We start from the raw sequence: 15,791 nt of genomic DNA on the forward strand, positions 1-15,791 counted from the left end.
ATGTGCCTCTCTCTGTCCTCCGGGGGACCCAACAAACTGTAGCATTCCTGTATGATGGATATTTAGATGTGATTCACCCGCTGGGTGTCTGCTGAGCTTCACATTCCCTCTCTGAAGCTGTGTTTCATTTTGGTGAAAGAAAGAAAAAGGAGCCAAGCCACGCCCTCCAGCCCCAGATGGGTGTGGAAGCAAGGGGTGTTTACTCGAGGATAAGGGAGAAAGAGTCATTCTCCACATGCTCAAAAGACCTCTGCTTAACTATTGCCTTCCAGGATTGTATCCTGACTGGTGATGATGCGTCGTATAAAAATCATGATGATGAAGAGTTGGTTTTTCTACCCCGCTTTCCACTACTTGAAGGAGTCCCAAAGGGGCTCACAAACGCCTTCCCTTCCTCTCCCCACAACAGGCACCCCGTGAGATAGGCAAGAGGGAGAGAGCTCTGAGAGAATTGTGACTAGCTTAAGGTCACCCAGCAGGCCTCATTTGACTCAGAGTAGCTTAAAAACACCTTTAACTTCCTCTCCCCACAACTGACACCCTTACAATCTCCTTCCCTTCTTCTCCCCAGAACAGACGCTCTGTGGGGCAGGTGGGGCTGAGGGAGCTCTCAGAGAACTGTGACCCAGCAGGCCGCATGTGTTTCAAAGCACCTTACAACAGTATAGATTTCTCATCCGGACACTCAACTTCCTCAAAGGAGTTTAAGGGTCATCCATGGCACCTATATCCTCACAACACCCCTGCGAGGTGGGTTAGGTCAAAATAATGCAATCGGCCCAAGGTTTCAGAGGCTTGGTGGAGAGTGAGAATTCAAACCGAGGTCTCTTCTGGGCAAAGTCCATTGCCCCTGTGCCACGCACATGTATGGAGCAGGCGATGCAATTAGGGAAAAACCTCAAGGAGGCCACAACACACATGCCACTTTAACATGACATGCCCATGCCCAGAGGAAAGACGCTGAGAATAACAGGCAGCAAAACAGACTGAGTCACACCTTCTTTGAAGCTGAACCGCACCATCAAAATAGCTCCATTTAGCAAATTAATGGCCCGCCTTTTCAAGCGATGACCCTTAAGACAATAATGCTCATAATAATGCATGAGCAGGAGGCCGGCTAGGATCGGTGGAGGATGGGGCCCATTTGCAAATCCCAGCCCCTAAAGCTGGGATCCTCTCAGGGGCTTCAGGAGATGGAAACTAACCCTCAACATTCCATCCTTTCGGGGGCATATTGAGGCCTCACCAGACCTTTCCCCCACCCCAGAATCTTAAGTTTAAATAGCCAAAGTGTCTTCATATGTGAGAAGAGGCTTCCCCAAGGGTCCTCCACTCCACAAAAGAGCTCCTTGCATAATTTCCACGTACAAACATCCACACAAACAGCTGTATGCTTGGGTGCAACATGCGTTATGTGTATGTACAGAACAAAGTTTGTTTCAGACCAACACAGCAACCCACCTGAATGTGTATGTACGATGTAACGTGTGATAAAACAAGAACCAGCCCCAGAGGAATATAAAACTGACCAGTGGGACGAAACAGATATTGTATGCTCTGCCAACATCACAAATCCTTATGGCTCATACTTAGCCCAAATGAATTTCCAAACAGTCTCCTAGGGTAGCCCCAAGTAGAGCATATGACAGCAGTCTGGTCTGGAAGGTACCAGGATGGGGGAGAAGGCCAAAGATGAGGTCAAGCCAAGAGGAATTACTCAAACTGCACCCAGTTGCAACTCTCTGGCTAAGATCAGGCTAAACATCTGTTCTGTGCACACATCAGATAGGAAACAGAACTGGTTCAACAGGTCCCATCCGTTCTCAGGACAGGATAAAGAGTGGAGTTGCCCAGAAAGCTGTTTTTCCCCTCTAGGCCCAAAGGGCCTGGCCAGAAAGCACGATCCAGAAACTGCATGCTGCTGCCTCCCGCCCTACTTTGACCTGGGCTGAATGGATGTTCGAGTATTTTATTATGAATGCCACTTAATCTCCTGAGCTTTCTGCACTACTTGTCTAGTCATTTGGTTGCAAAATTGACCATCTGGTGCTACAGACTTACTCTGGACTGATTTGCCAGCCCAATTCCAAGATGCCCTCGGCATCTTTTCCCCTGTTGGCTAAAACTTGTCCAACGTTAATATATTTGCACAGAAATCTCTCCCAGCTCCTGTTTGCATCTTTTGTAATTGTCGCCCTTTCCTATCCCTTCTCTATGATGATATAATTTAGGCAGTGTGTGTTTGGTATTTTCATAACGATGACACTGGTGAGAACTGGATACTGCAGAGTGAGGCATCCTGCACATTTGGGCTCCTATGTGTTTGTTTAAATCACCAAGTTTCTAGTCCTTAGTACCTTATAGCTGTCTAGATATTGAGCCACTGTGCTGTAGTGGTTAAGACTCTAATATGGAGAACTGGGTTTGATTCCACCACTCCTCCACATGCAGCTAACTAGGTGACTTTGGGCTAGTCACAGAGCTTTCCTCACAGAGCAGTTCTCTCAGAGCTCTCTTAGCTCCACTTACCTCACAGGATGTCTCTTGTGGGGAAAGGTGTTTGTAAGCTTAACTGGGAAAAGCGGGTAGAAAAAAAACAGCTCTTCTTGACCGTACCAGGGCAAAAGCCAGAGAGTACTGAGGCCAATTTTAATTGTGAAGGGAAAGGGACTTAATTTCATGTGTTGCTTCATTGTCCAGAAGAGGTGTTGCAGAACCATGACACAGATATATGCAAATTGACCTCATTTGCATAAGGGTTCACCTCGAGTCATCTATTCCGGATAATGATATCAAGAGGAAAGCAAGGAGGGAAATGAATTCTGGAAATGGCATAAATTATGGAAATTAGGCCAGATTGCATAATCGATGCCAGTTCCAGCTTTCAACAGGTTTCCTTGCTCAGGCTTAATGGCTCATTTAAGCACGACATGGACCCCCCTTTGGCCTATTGTTATACTATGGACACTTGAGCCCCATCCCTTAAAACCCTTTGCTTTAGTTTTGCTTTCCTCTTGCGCTGTTATGGTTGAATGAGCAAACCAGGGGACACCTGTATGATAACACAAGATGGCTGAATCCAGCGTAGCAAGAAAACACACCAGCTTCACATTCCTTTAATGAGAAATGCTTTAATTCTTTAATGCTTCCCAATGCACTCTATCAAGGGATACAGATTGGAACTGTCCTCATAGGTTTGCATGCTGAACCATTCTAGCTTGCTGCCTATGGCAGATCCGATTATGGAGTCCCTTTTTGGATGCCCGACCCCTGGAGCTGACCTGTCTGGCAGGGGATCCCCAGATCCCCCCACCGGAGGCTGCCCTCTCTCCTTCCTAGCTCAGAGGAGCTGGCGCCGCAGCCCCGGGCGGGCCCAGTCCAGCGGCTTCCCGCAGTCCCTGCGGTTGGGGGGCTGCCAGAACCCCCCCCCCTCCAGCCGCCGCCCCTGCAGCGCTTTTTTTGCAAAGGGGGCGCGTCCGGCGAGCAGAAGAAGGCGGCGACTGCGCATCGGCGGCGGGGAAGAGGACCAGCTGGCCCGGCCGCCTCTCCAGATGGCCCCGCGTCCGCCCACCCGGCCCTCTCCTGTAGCTGCGGCGGCGGCGCGCCGACTGAATGAAGGCGAGCGGGGAAGGAGGGCAGGAAGGCGGGCAATTAGCGGCGCCCCGGAATGGGCAGCGGCGGGCGGCGTGGCGCGGACATCAGGCCGGCCTTTGCTGACCTCTAGCGGCCTTGCTTGGCAAGTACCTCTCGGAGCGACCGCTGTTCTCCATGGACGCTTTGCATGGAGATTGATCCACGTGGCGTTTATGCAGGGATATAAAGAGAGCTCTCCGTGCATGCGTGTTTTGCGTCCCATTGTTTACTATCAGAGGGAGTCTCAAAGCGACTTACAATCGCCTACCCTTCTTCTTCCCACAACGGCCTTTCCCCCCAGCTCACTGAGGCTGAGAGAGCTCGGAGAGAACTGCTCTGCGAGAAGAGCTCTGAGAGAACTGGGACTGGCCCAAAGTCCCCTGCTGGCTGCATGCAGAGGAGGAAGTGGGGAATCAAACCAGGTTCTCCAGATGAGCGTCCACTGCTCTCTAACCACGATACTCACTGGGGCGCCGGGTGTCTCCTTGCTCAGCCAGGGTGCTTTCCCACATGCCCTAAATAACGCAGAATCTGCTTGGATTGAACCAGCGTTGCATACTGACGGCTGCCAGCAATGTTGGTGATGGTGGTGATTTGTTGGACTTGGATGCAGCCCTCCCAAGCAGCTCAGAGCGGTGAACGGCATAAAACAGAGGCAGTAGGCAATACGCATGCAATGCAAACATGCGTTCTCTTAAAATGAATTGCTTAAAAATTATGCACATTTATCACGAATGTGGTTGCCCAGTCCTTAAATCCCAACTCATCTTGCCTGTTCCTGTTGGGGATCCAGACGGGCATCTGTGGGGAGGTTATGGAGGGCTGGCTTTGGTGCCCGCCCTCTTCTTGCCCAACAGGAGGGCCGGCCTTGGCCCAGTCCCTGAGGAAGCCCTCTGTGTTACCCAACGGCACAATCAAACCGTTTCTTCACGCGTAATCCTGTGAAATCCACCGAGGTTTTGCCACGGATCTTAGAGCTGCTTTTTGAGTTGCATTCTGAACGTGGGCACGGAGTACGTGGAGCGGGCATTCTGGGTGTGCCCCACTCTCCGCATTCCGTGGGGAGGAATCTCAGGGGGTGCCAAAAGGGTGACTCATGTCAGGAGGAGGAGGGGGACTCAGATCTCGGGGAGGAAGAGACCTTGGCCCGGCAACCAGAGAGACAAATGCAGCCGTCCTGGCAAGGCCCGAGAAACCGGTGGCTGCTCAGAGCGGCCTAGCGACAGAAGGTGCCAGCCACGCTCTATTTGGAGCCAATGCCAAGCCAGGGACTGTGCCAAGCAATGATAGCTGGGATCTAGTGCCAGTCTGGGAACGGGGCCAGTCTGAGCAAAAGAGCATCGAGCGATGTTGGGGGGCAGAGACGGGGGAGGGGGGAAGGGAAACGTCCAGGATGAGTAAGAGGGGAATCCAGGCAGGGAGAGAGATGGGATTTGGGAACAGCTGGGCAAAAAGGTTCTCTCTTTCCCCAAAGAGGCTGCAGGGATCTATCCAGAGGAAGACGCGGTCTAGCAGGCTCAGCAGGAAAAGGAACTTTTTTTGGGGGGGCTAAGTGTGGTCCCTGTGGGGGGGAAATGTGGGAGCTGCTGGGACGGCAAGCCGGAATTTCTGGCCTTAGTTCATTCCTCAACCTCCCCCACCCCTAAATTGAAAAGAAAAAAAGTGACCTTCGGATTGCACATGTTAAGGATGGGGTGGACACAGCCTAGATGATGTCAAAGGACAGGACAAGGACGCGAAATGAATATTTTGTTCTTCACAGTAGTTTAGCCTTTGGGGAGGGCGGTATATGAAAGAAAGAAAGAAAGAAAGAAAGAAAGAAAGAAAGAAAGAAAGAAAGAAAGAAAGAAAGAAAGAAACAAACAAACAAACAAACAAACAAACAAACAAACAAACAAACAGTTGTGGTATATAACTATAAGCTTTATTCCATCCATCCATGTATCTAATCCGTTTTCCTCCACAGCCCCGCAGTAGGCGACTGGCGGGGAGGGCGCCTGGCCAGGCCCGCCCCGGTTCCTCCTCCTCGGGCTCCGGGGCCAGACTCGGGCGGGACGAGCCAAGGGCCCTCCCCGAGCCAACTGAGCGCGGCAGGAGGCGAGCCGCCCGGCGAGGCAAGGCGAGGTGCGCTGCCAGCGCCGAATCCCGAGATCGGCGCCGGAGGATCGCGCCCAAGAGGCGGCCAGCTGCGCGCAGCCGGGGCTCGTGCGTCCCACCACGTGCCGGGAGGTGAGTCGGGAAGCTCCGGTCGGGGGAAGGAGCCACGCGTCTCTCTCTCTCTCTCTCTCTCTCTCTCCCCCGCCGAAACGGAGCGAGCTGTGGGGAGGGTGGCCATCCTCCAGGCGTCGCCTGGACATCTCCCCAGGGACGGGTGGCCTCCAGGAGACCGAGATTTGGGGGCCCTCACCCTGTGATTGTTGGGGGAGGGGGTCTTGTTAGAGGGACGGCAAGCGCGAAAAAAGGGCCCCACAAATCCTTAAACTGGCCCTGTGCTACGGGGACACAGCCAGTCCTTCAGCCATCCCTGCCCAAATCTATTTACCCCCCTTCAGTCCCGCTGTGCCTACCCGCCCAACCTCAGCCCTGTCCCCAAGGCTCAACCCCGCAACATGTGGGGCCGTATATTTCCCCCCTCGCAAGAAATATCTCTGCACATGTGCAGAGTGCCTTTTGTCTTCCTGCGACCGTAACCGTGAGCAGTCTCAATTTCAGAGCTGCCCATCAGATGGAGAGGATTCCTAGGCAGGCCTCTCATAAAAAGCTGTGAAATTCAAACCCTCCCTCAACTTATTTCTGAGAAAACTTGTTATGCACATGCTGTCCCCCTTCCCTAACACCTCAGATTCTCTGATCGGGTATTGTGACTACAAGGATTCCCCACCCACCCACCTACCCAATACAGAGATTCCTAAATAGCTCCGATGACAGAAGCAAGGCTCCTTCCATGTTTCGTTTCTGCAGAGGGAGGTGCCAGGGTTTCAAATGGGCAAACTTTGCGTCCTGGGAAATTCCAGCTGATTAGAATTTGGGCTTGGCTCTGAGGCTAAGAGTGCTGATAGATTCAGGGGGGGGGGGGCGGCCCCGTTAGTCTGAAGCAGCAGGACAAAGTCTGAGTCCAGGAGCGCCTTGGAAGACCCACAAAGGTTGATTCAAGGGGTGAGCATTCATGCGCATGCATATTTCAGCAACTGTGCCTCTCTTGGGGCGTTCCAACTGCTGAACCAGCATGGTCACATCAGTCATGTCTTAAGTGGAATTAAAGGGTCTTCTGGTATAAAATGAGGTCAGGAGGGGGGATGTCGCCAAAGTGGAGGGAGGCAGGGTCCACGCATTATTCCTCTTAAGCTCTGTGCAGATCTGTAGGGCAGCCCCCCTCCTCACTTCCTGGTCTCAATCCTTGTGTTGTATCTCATGAGCCCTGGAAAATTCAATGTGTTGGCTCCCTGGGAGCTTTCTGGTGGCAGGAGTGGCTCTGTCCTTCTAGGGAAGCCTGTCCCCGGGTGGGATCTGGGGATCCCCTGGAATTATAGCTCCTGTCCAGGCTAAAGAGATCCGTTCGCATGGAGAAAATGGCTGCTTGGGAGGGGGGGACTCTGTTGTGTGTGTGGACTTGCTAAGGACTGAGCTCGAGTAGCACGGCTAGATCCCATCCGCTGGATCCAGTCGGTTTAAATTGAAACTGACCAATAGCGCACACTGGTGAGAAAGCCCTGAAACCTTCTCCACAGGCTTCAAGAAACCCCTGCAATCATGCAGAATATGCCTGGGAAGCAGAGCTGTGGTCATGCCCACCTGGGGCCCCTCCCCTTCCCACCCCCTTCAGACCCATCATTGGCCAGTTTGGGGCCGGGGCGGGTCACCATGGTCCTATATCACGCAATAAATGTTTAACGCATTTTTAAAATATACAAAAATGAATTAACTCCCAGCCATTCAGGAAAACCCACCAGGGCTGTCAAGAAACACCAAAACCCTGGTCAACGTTAGGCCCATTTTTTAAAACCCCATGGCTTACCACTGGAGCAGCCCCCGAAAATAAGTCTTCTTGCAACTTTTGGACCCGTCACATGGAGAAACCAAAGACTTCATTTTGTGAAGGACGTCCGGAAACTCTGTCCCGTGTCCTCATTCTTTGGGGTGGTGTTTTCGGCCAGAAGTCATCAAAACAGTTAACAGGGAGGTGACCTGACTGCTCTTTCTGTGTCGGCGTTTGGAATTCCCTTCGCATGTGCCGGGGCCTTGCAGCGAATTTCCACAATGTGGTTATGAGATGCTCAGCCGGTTCTGGGGCGGGGAGAGGGATGGGTTTCCTCCGGCTTGGCGTGAGAGGTCACCTCGAAAACGCTTCTAGGGGCACCAAAAGGAAAGTGATTGCCTTCCGGGTGGGGAGAGAGGAGATGGGATGAGGCAGCAGGAAACCCTGGGGCAAGAACTGAGTCAGTTGGTTTCTCTGGCCAGAGATGACGAGAGGAAGAACTCTCTGTCCTCCTCGTCAGGGACGGCATTCGGAAGCATCTCTCGTGTTCCTTTCTCCCGCTCCCAAAATACTAGAACTGGGGGACATCCAATGAAGCTCATGGGCCGTAGGTTCAGGACAGACAAAAGGGCATGCTCCTTTATGGGGAGAGTGATTCAAACGTGGGCGTTGGTGCCAGAGGATGCAGCGATGGCCATGGGCATTGGTGGCTTTAAAAGGGGATTGAGTATGTCATGCAGAGGCGGTCGGTCAGGGTCTACTGGCCATGGTGACTAAAGGGAACCTCCACATTCAGAGGCAGTCTGCCTTTGAATACCTGTGCCAGCAGGCAACATCAGGGGAAGGCTTTGGCCTCTGTGCCGTGTTATTGGACCTTGAAGGAACAAGCTTGTGAGACAGGATGCCGGACTTGGTAGACCCTTGATTTGATCCAGCAGGGCTCTTCAGATGTTCTAATGAAGGCCTCGGCCTCTCTGCCCTGTTGTTGTCCCTCCAGAGGAACTGGCTGGCCACTGCATGAGATAGGATATTGGACTAGATGGACCCGTGGCCTGATCCAACAGGGCTCTTCTTTTGTTCTAATGAAGGCCTCAGCCTCTACGTCCCATCACTGGTTCTCCAGAGGGTTGGCCGCTGTGTGAGGCAGGAGGCTGGACTAGATGCGTCACTGGTCTGATCCAGCAGAGCTTTTCTTACATTCTCAGGAGTGTCCATCCACAAAACAGAACAGGCATGTTCACACCGGCATGGAAAAGGAAAGTGCAAATCAGCTCACACTTGTGAGTGGCCTGTGTGCCGTGTACATGCTTTCTTGTCTTTGGGAGAGAGTTAAACCACCATGGAGGAAGATTTCCCAAACTTTTAAAGGGTGGGTATCCTTAAAGCCATCTCTCCGCCTGTCTGCCTATCTATCTAACCTCCTTTTATCCTGCCCTTCTTCCCAGAAGCCTAGGACAGGATCCCCAAAAAACATTTTCACTTCCTGATCTGCTCCTGGGTGTCCCTGCCTGCAGGCTGCGGTCATGATCAGAACAGAACTTGCATGGCCCCTGGGAGACCCACTGCATGTGTGATATTAAGTCCTTGTGCTGGCCATTCGTTTGTCAGTCCCCCCCCCCCCAACAATGCAGAGAGGAAACAGGAAAATCTACAAAGCTGGGGTCATTTAGAAGAAGGAAAGGCCCCTTCAGTAAATCGTTCAGAAACTCATGCATAGATACAACGGGCAACCTCCGATGTGGATTTGTGGGTATGTTTTGTCGGCTCTCGGAAGCCTTTAATAATTGCATCAATCCCGTTTGCTGATGACACGCTGCACAGCTAGGTCTGGGCGTGGCTGGGTTAGAGCCAGCATGATCAAGCGGGTATTTTCATGTTTGGACCTGTGTTCCGATTCTGTCTCTGCCGTAGAGTCCCGGGGCCTGCGCTGTAAATATGTAATGTGCACATTATCCTGGTGGCAAGAAGCATTATAGGATGTTTTCCATGGGGTGTGTGTGTGGGGGGGGAATGCCCTGGAAACCATGGCTCGTGGTGTAAGCCACAGGTATTTCCAGCGATGCTTCCACTCTGCTGTTCTGAAGAGGTGTGACGATTTTCAGCTACGAAGTGTGTCAGGGGACGTGCAGATAAGATCCTGGAGCGGCGTAATTGGCACTGGGTGATATTTATGAGGCAAGGTAATTCACCGGCACAAATAGCTCCGGTAATGATCAGGGTGCGGACGAGGAGACGTTCAGAAATGTTACAACCTGCACCAGCGAAGTTTGGCTTGAGATTTCAAAAGCCCTTCTTTCCAAAAGCTCAAAACAGCTTCTCTGTGTGTCCCTCATTCTCAGAGATGTTGACCTTCTGGGGAGGGACAGGTTGAGAGTGTACTGGCCCACGGCCACCCAGCAAGTGGAGATTTGAATCTGGGGCTCCCAAATCCCACTCTGATCCTCCAGAGATGATAATAAGCCCATCTCAGGATTGTACCATTTGTGAGATGTAGGGGGGGGGGGGGAAGAGATGTCAGGATACTGCAACTGAATCCTCTGTGCAATTTTTTCCTCTGCACAGAAAACTAACCTAGTAGTAGCTGCTCTTTGACTTTTCTGTATGTAGCATTTTATTTCAGGAAGGAAAATAGCATGAGCAGTCTGACGTGGTGCAGGTCAGCAGGGAGTTTTGCTCTTCCAAAGTGGGTCAGAGTCACTAGGCCGAAAGTCAGCAACCTGGTTGCACCTGGATCAAAACCAGGCCGGGTGGCATTTTTTTGTAGCTGGCTAGGTTTTCCCCCAGTGCTCTCTCTCTAATCTGGTACATTTTGTATCCTGCCCTTCTTCCGAGGAGTTGAGACAGCACACGTAGTTCTTGCTGCCTGGTTTTATCCACACAACAACGATCCTGTAGGGTGAGCAAGTGCCTGGCCTCAAATCACTCAGTATTCTTTGTGGCAGATGGGGAATTCGAATCCAGGACTCCCAGATCCCAGTCTAGTTCTCTCACCATTACACCACACTGCCTTCCTTGCCTTTTTGGAAAGTATCGATCTTTTTTTTTTTTGGAGGTGGAATTCTGTTTTGGTACTCTTGGTCAATGACACTGGGGATGAGCTTGTCTTACAGCACTTTCACTGACAGTAAATAAGGCACTGTCCACCTTCAGTGCATTTTACAACTGGAGTTTACTGTGGGTGCTTACATACATATTAAATAAGGCACTTTCAATCCCCTTTCAATGCACTTTACAACTGGAGTTTACTGTGGGTGCTTTCATACATATTAAATAAGGCACTTTAAATCCACCTTCAATGCACTTTACAACTGGAGTTTACTGTGGGTGCTTTCATGCATACTAAATGAATGGCAAAGTCCACTTGCAAACGGTCACTGAAGTGGATTGAAAGTGCCTTCTTCAGCAAGTATGAAAGTGCCTTGTGTGAAATGGCCAAGTCCACTTGCAAACGGTCACTACAGTGCATTGGAAGGGTCCCTGGGAACTCTGGTTGCAGCCAAAGCAGTGATTCACTTTGAAGCCAGCCTTTCTCAGTGGGTTGTTAAGCACTAAAGGCAGGAAAAGGGATAAGCTTAGTATGTTTGAGCCAGAGATGTTCCTTTCCTTCTGCCCTTCGATAGGGCTTGCTCTGGGAGGAAATGAGGTGGTTGTAGAAGAAAAGACAATAAACGGAGGCGACTGTGCGGGGCCTCTCCCCTTTCCTGGAAAAGTGACTCATCAGCCGGCCCTCTTGGAAATCTCGGACTGTTTTTTTTTATTGCCAGACAGCCAGGATCCTAAAATGAAACCGCAATAGGCATTCTTCCACTGCCTTTGCCCTGTGCTTTTGGAGCAATGCGGTAGAGCAGGAGTCCCCAACACGGTGCCAGGACATCCACCAACACTTTTCCTGGTGGCTTTGCTTTGGTGGTACAAGGCTCCTCACTGAAGTGGCAGAAGGTCAGCTGCAGCAGCCCAAATGTTGGGCAACACCCACCTGCACTGTCAAAGGTACAGGACCCCTGCCGTAGAGGGATTTGACCAGACCACAGACCTGCTAAGCATGTTTACTCTATCCCATGTCCTCTAACCACATCTCAAGACCAGACAGTTTGTACGTACCAGAACTCCTGTCTTTCTATTTCTCCTCCCTGCCCCATCCTTAGGCTGTAGAATAAAAGACTAATATGATTTCTGATTGTGGTCCAGACAGCTAAGTGTGCAAGACTCACACACTTCTGATTGTGCAGAGATGCAGAAGCACTTTGCAATATGCACTTTGCACAAACCAGAAGGAGACAGGAGCCCAATAAAAAAAAAGTACTGGATTTTTATTGAATTCAGCTTGCTGAGATTCTTTAGTTTCTAGCCCTTGCCTGCTGAGATTCTTTTGTTTCCGCGTGCAGATGATAAGACTCGATGTAGCAACACCTGATTAATTACAGAAGCCCAAGAGGTACTTGAATTAAATTTCCAGTGGCTGAAGGGTAGACATTCTACACAGCTCTTCCCCGTGACAAGTAGGATAAATTATGCAAACTGAAGGAAGGCACTCAAATGCTCTTAATTGATGCAAACTGAAGAATGCCAAGCGTATTGGTCTCTGTGTCCAGGGAATCCTTAGATTCTCTGGATGCATTTTCTTCCCTTCCCCCTTTATGTGAGGTTCTTACACAAGATGCTTGTGAGAAGGGAAACACTCTCTCTGCATGCAGGAGCCTGTTTCTGCACACAGAACAGGTTTTCTCTCCTGGCCCTTGAAGATAATTATTCAAAAGATGTTTTTTTGTCTGATGACTAAAAGCAGAAATGTTAAGAGAAGTGAACAGTAAGAACAAGAACCAGTTTGTTTGGCAGAAAATGTTGTGGGAAGTTGAGTCTATGTGGCTTAACAGAACTAGGGGTTATTTTTGATCAAGCAAAAAAAAAATGTGTATTTTGAAAAAAAAAAAAAAGTGCACTATCTAAACCTGAGAATGTGTCAGTAAAGATTCTGGATGTGTTTTGGGGGGGAGATGTCAACATGAGCTCTCTTGAAGACAATCTTCCATGCAAATTGGAAAGGGGGGCAGGATAATGAGGGGTTTCTTGAAAAAATCTGGATCACAATCAGTGACACTTGAGAGTGATATTGTTGATCGACTAATTTCTCAACGGTGAGGTGTCCGCCCCATTCTGTCCATAGAAGGACCCCCCCCCTCCAATCCCAGACATTTGGCATGGCATGGAAATTGGTGGTGATGACTCCTCAGTGGGAAGCACTCTGTGCATGCTCAAAAATGCTCTTTATCATCGGCATGGCCCTAAAGGGTGACTTTCTACAAACAGAAATTGAATTATCAGGCGTGAAAACAGTCTTCTTCTGTAAGGTTTCTGCCTTCTTGGATCAGAGGTTAAGGATCAGCATCCTATAGCAGTAAAAACTGGTTAATAATTGTTCCTGAGAAACCTACATGTCAAACAGAGGCTTTAGCTTTCCCCACGGTTTCAGTTCCCCACTTTTCCTCCTTCCTTCAACGTTTCCTAGCATGTTGTTGTTGTTATGTGCGAAGTCGTGTCCGACCCATTGCGACCCCATGGACAATGATCCTCCAGGCCTTCCTGTCCTCTACCATTCCCCGGAGTCCATTTAAGCTCACACCAACTGCTTCCGTCACTCCATCCAGCCACCTCATTCTCTGTCGTCCCCTTCTTCTTCCTAGCATAAATAGCCTCATTTTAGTTTCTAGGGAGCATTCAGGCTTGATTTCATCCGGAATCCGTGGATTTGCTTTTTTGGAGGGCCGCCATATCTGCAAAATTTCTCCGACACCCCGTTTCAAAGGGGTCTGCCCCCTTCCTGCCCGCTTTCTTCATTTAACGTCTGCGCCCATACATAATAATAAGGAATACTATAGGGTTAATTATATTGATCGTGTAGGCCAGCAACACATCCTTAAGGCTCTTCCCTCACTCCTTTGTGGCCGCACTTCCCTGTTTCAATCTCCTCCCTATTTCTTGTTTGCGGTTTCTCTTTGGGTTGAGGAGGGAGGGGGTGTGTCGAAGGATAGAAAATCCCAAAGAATTTTGATTTCTTCATTGTTGGCCTGAAATGTTGCGTAACTCCCCAGGAGCCGTTGCTTTGGTGGTCTCGGTGTTCAGCCGTAATCCTGTTTGGGCAGCCGAAAGCCAAGAGTTGAGGAAAGAACTTTGGACTCGGATAAGAGCTTCTATCAGCCACCGATTGGGCTGAGCTCCTGCCAGCCAAACTCTGAGAACTTTGGAAAGCCTGGTGATCTGGGCAAGGAGAGTGCGCTTATTGCTGTCTGTTGGCCGGCTGGAATGCGTTCTTATCTCTAAGTGCCCCCCACTTAAGGACTGACTGAACGGCAGAGCGACAATATGGAGGCTCAAATGAAGGCCGGGACTGTGTGTGTTTATTTGCACAGTGCGGTTCAAAGATGGAGGGGGAGGGGACGCAGAGGGCGGGCAACCAAACTCCTGGCTATTGAGAGTTGGCATGGGGTCAGGGTTAAATCGGTTTGGTGCCCCACTCCTCTTCCACATGCAACCAGCCATTTTTTCGGCCATTTTTTCCTCCAAGGGACCTGATCTCTGTGGTCTGGAGATGCTGCCATTCCGGGGATCCCCACGTCCCACCTGGAGGCTGGCATCCCTGAAAACAGCCGGTTATTTCTCCAGCGGAACAGATCTTTGCAGTCTGGAGATGAGCCGGAATTCCAGGTCCCGCCTGGAGGATGGCACCCATCAAACAGCCATTTTTCCTCTCCAGGAGAACGGATGGCTGTCCTCCAGAGAGCAGCTGTGATTCCAGGAGAACTCCAGCCCTGCTCGGGAGGTTGGCGGCCCCTCTGCTTGCCTCCCCCTTCTTCGCGCTCCCTGCCGGGTCTTGGACGCGGAGCCCCCGGAGAGAGTTCCCGGGAGCCCCCGGGCGCTTGACAGACCCTCGCCGGGCAGCCTCCCCCTTCGCCAGCCGCAACGGCGCGTCTTCTGGCCAGCCTTTGTGCCCCCTCTGCGGACGGGAACTCGCGCAGAGGCCGGCCGTGCGCCCTCCTCTCGTCTTGCGCAGCCCTCCAGGCGGAGGAGGAGTTGGCGGTGTTCCCGGCCGGCAGGCGGCGGGCGAGGCAGACCGGACCACACCGGCGGGCGGGCGACCGACCGTGGCCAGCCTCCTTTGCGCTCAAGCCCGCTGCCTGGCTTCGTGCGGCCGCCTCTGGAAGCGCCGGAGGGGGCTTGGCTGCCCTGGTGGGGGGCTGGCCGGGATCCGCGCCGGGTAAGGGATCGCGCTCGCTCGCTCGCTCGCTCTCTCTTTTTGGTTCCCAAGGATGACGGGAGGCGTAACAAAGGCGGGCGGGCTCGTGGGTGGGAGCCGGGCTGCAACAAAGGGGGTGGGGTGGGGGGACACTTCTCTGGGCAGCGGTGGACAAAGTGAGGGCGTGCAGAAGGAATTTTTTTGGGGGGGGTCTCCGCTTTGGAAAGCAGGAGGCGAGGAGGCAGGGCGATCCCCGCAGCCTTTCCGCCTCCGCCCGCAGGTGGGAGGGGGCCTCGGAGAAGCGACTCCGCACGCAGCGGCAGACAATGCCCAACCTAAGCGCCTGAGATCGGGGCAGGCTTCTCGCCCCCCCCCCCCCGAGAGCCCTCGACCCGGCCGGAGCCTGGGGTGGCTTTGCCAGATCCTGCCTGGCGCGTGGGAGGGAGGCCGGATGGATTGGTGCTCCCCGCAGATCTGGGGATTTCCTTGGCTCGGGCGACAGATGGAACGGAGGCCCCCGCGGCCGTCTCTGCAGCCGGGCACTAGTTGCTGCGGGAGGTGGGGTGGGGAGACCTTTGCAAGGGGGCGGCAGGGAGGGAAATCTGCGTTTCTTTTCCCGGGGGTGGGTCGCATGCACGGGGACCCCGCCCCCTTCGCCCTCCCCGGACACCTGGAGAACAGGGAGGAATGTCCTCTGCAGGAAAGAGGGACTTGCTGCCAAAGGATGGGTGGGTCCCCCTCTCCAAGAGTCACCAAGCATGTAGGACAAAAGACAAGGCGGATGAAAGAGGGAGGTTTTTCCCGGAATTCGGGGCTTGCTGTGGGTGCCCAAACCGGCCTCTTTCATGTGGTCCCCGTTTCGAATGATTCATCCCATGCTTTTCGGATTTCAGAGAAGCGGCGAAGAGACGGGTTCGGGAGGAGAGAGCAGCTTTCTCCGAGAATCCTTGC

The 15,791-nt window shown here is 52.1% G+C and overlaps 1 protein-coding gene across 3 annotated transcripts in view; it reads left to right on the forward strand.

Annotated features, from left to right (window-relative positions):
• The first annotated feature begins 5,605 nt into the window (after positions 1–5,605).
• The window catches only part of ARHGEF15 (Rho guanine nucleotide exchange factor 15), a 31,970-nt gene continuing 21,784 nt past the window's right edge, over positions 5,606–15,791 (forward strand). For 2 of the 3 annotated variants that reach the window (XM_077315796.1, XM_077315800.1), the window contains exon 1: positions 14,711–14,861. The gene's annotated coding sequence lies outside the window, so the exon portion shown is untranslated. Of the gene's footprint in view, positions 5,863–14,710; positions 14,862–15,791 lie in introns of those variants that run through there. The other variant, XM_077315797.1, reaches the window with a different exon arrangement.

Source organism: Paroedura picta, chromosome 16 (genome assembly GCF_049243985.1).
Source record: "Paroedura picta isolate Pp20150507F chromosome 16, Ppicta_v3.0, whole genome shotgun sequence".
Classification (NCBI taxonomy): Eukaryota; Metazoa; Chordata; class Lepidosauria; order Squamata; family Gekkonidae; genus Paroedura; species Paroedura picta.